Source organism: Coccinella septempunctata (genome assembly GCF_907165205.1).
Source record: "Coccinella septempunctata chromosome 6 unlocalized genomic scaffold, icCocSept1.1 SUPER_6_unloc_1, whole genome shotgun sequence".
Taxonomy (NCBI): domain Eukaryota; kingdom Metazoa; phylum Arthropoda; class Insecta; order Coleoptera; family Coccinellidae; genus Coccinella; species Coccinella septempunctata.
The window spans coordinates 7501-10000 of NW_025408027.1; the positions used below are offsets into that span (position 1 = coordinate 7501).

General features: G+C 54.8%; 2 non-coding genes across 2 annotated transcripts in view; both read left to right on the forward strand.

The window, feature by feature from the left end:
• The first annotated feature begins 523 nt into the window (after positions 1 to 523).
• On the forward strand, positions 524 to 678 carry LOC123322482. Its single transcript, XR_006539129.1, has one exon. It is a non-coding gene; the product is annotated as a 5.8S ribosomal RNA (ribosomal RNA).
• A 535-nt stretch (positions 679 to 1213) lies between these two features.
• The window catches only part of LOC123322479, a 4037-nt gene continuing 2750 nt past the window's right edge, over positions 1214 to 2500 (forward strand). Inside the window, exon 1 of the ribosomal RNA XR_006539126.1 lies at positions 1214 to 2500. This exon is cut by the window's right edge and continues 2750 nt beyond it. This is a non-coding gene — a ribosomal RNA (large subunit ribosomal RNA).

Below are 2500 nucleotides of genomic sequence, written 5' to 3' on the forward strand. Positions count from 1 at the left end.
GTAAGGCGAAGGTTCGTTTTTACGACGAACCGAGGGACCGACCGTAGGTTTTAAAGATCTTCGCCCGATCAGATCTGTCGTTTCTGTCGAACTGCTTGTGTGCGCACGTCAGTCGCCGTCGATGCCTTCGATCTCGCAAGGAGATCGTCGGATGTACGGGATGGTATGTGGCACACGTGGCGACGTGACGGAAGGCGATCATTCCTCGGACAGAGACGTCGACGTGGTACGACGCCCGTTACATAAGCGTTTTCATATATCCGCTCATACGGGACGTCGGAGACGTCTGTCTTTCGTCCGTAAAATTCACGATAATTGTCACTTGATTATGGCACGTACACGATCGGTAAACTAACAATCTCGCTGATCTGCGATCGAAGTTCGCTCGTCCTGGTTACGAGAAGAACGATGTATCGTCCGATTTAAAGCGGATTCGGGTGTTTCCGCGTGTCTCGCCTAAGGTTCGTAGGAATCGTCTTTCGCGAGAGCGAAGAGACGTAACCGAAGAATCTAACATAAAGATTACCCTGAACGGTGGATCACTTGGCTCGTGGGTCGATGAAGAACGCAGCTAATTGCGCGTCATCATGCGAACTGCAGGACACATGAACATCGACATTTCGAACGCACATTGCGGTCCTCGGACACTGTCCTCGGACCACTCCTGACTGAGGGTCGGTTCCATATCAAAGACTGCCCGGCCATATCTCTCGTATATGTACGCGGAGACGAATCCGACGCGCGGTGCGATAGGATCCTCCATCAAGGATCGGCGTCGCTAGCGTTCTCTCGGATTGCGTCTAACGTGCTCTCGTAGAGAAGGCCGTACGGGCGTGTTGGACGGTCTGACGCGTGTCGATGTATAAAATCGTCGACACGCGCCGTCTTGAATTGCGAAAGCAACAGTTAGTGGTGTCGCGGTATCGCAAGATCTGCTACCGAACTGTGGAGGTACGCGATCGTCGTGTCCGAGTAATCTTCTTGAACGACGTCCGATCGCAAAGTACGCCCGTTCGGTGAAAGAGCGGATCTTGCCTTCATGAGCGCACCCCCCGAACGCGTGCTCTTAGGTCTGAAGCGGCGGAGCGTCGCTTTTCGCGTCTGCGTCAAAGTCGCCCCCTCTATCACGAGGGCGGCGGACTTACGCGACGTGATATAGCGATCGCTAGCCCCCAAGGACCGGAAGGGACGCGCTTCGATGATTTCGAACTTACGACCTCAGGACAGGTGAGACTACCCGCTGAATTTAAGCATATTATTAAGCGGAGGAAAAGAAACTAACTAGGATTCCCTTAGTAGCGGCGAGCGAACAGGGATTAGCCCAGCACTGAATCCCGCGGTCGTAACCGGTCGCCGGGAGATGTGGTGTTTGGAAGGATCCATTATCTGGCGAGTTCGCGGCGCGTTCAAGTCCATCTTGAATGGGGCCATCGCCCATAGAGGGTGCCAGGCCCGTAGCGACCGCTGCGGCTTGCTAGAGGATCTCTTCTTAGAGTCGGGTTGCTTGAGAGTGCAGCCCTAAGTGGGTGGTAAACTCCATCTAAGGCTAAATATAACCACGAGACCGATAGCGAACAAGTACCGTGAGGGAAAGTTGAAAAGAACTTTGAAGAGAGAGTTCAAGAGTACGTGAAACCGTTCAGGGGTAAACCTGAGAAACCCGAAAGGTCGAATGGGGAGATTCATTCGCGGCTGATGTCGGGACGTTTTGAATGTGGAAGCGGTGGCGTTCGCGCCAGCTGCGCCCTTCGGATCGTCAACCCGACGTCGGACGCGTGCACTTCTCCCCTAGTAGGTCGTCGCGATCCGTTGGGCGCTGTTCTACGGTCTCGCAGTGTAGACCGCGAGCTCGGTTCTGCCGATGTTTGCGGACACGCGTTAACCGAACAGCTCGCTCGACGGTTTACTGATGGCGGGAGGCCGCGATTTAGTTCGCGTCCGGCCCGCGGCAAGTATGCGAATCGCGATGGCGATCGGACCTAGTGCCGATTCCGTCCGTTCGCGACTGTTCGCCGCGGTGTTCTCGGACAGACCTCTTGAAACGCCGATCAGCGACGCTATTGCTTTGGGTACTTTCAGGACCCGTCTTGAAACACGGACCAAGGAGTCTAGCGTGTGCGCGAGTCATTGGGAATCACTAAACCTAAAGGCGAAATGAAAGTAAACGTCCGCTCACGCGGACCGAGGGAAGATGATCGGTCTCCACGACCGATCCGCATTCCCGGGGCGTCTCGTTCTCATTGCGAGATGAGGCGCACCAAGAGCGTACACGCTGGGACCCGAAAGATGGTGAACTATGCCTGGTCAGGACGAAGTCAGGGGAAACCCTGATGGAGGTCCGTAGCGATTCTGACGTGCAAATCGATCGTCGGAACTGGGTATAGGGGCGAAAGACTAATCGAACCATCTAGTAGCTGGTTCCCTCCGAAGTTTCCCTCAGGATAGCTGGCGCTCGTTGCATACGAGTCTCATCCGGTAAAGCGAATGATTAGAGGCATTG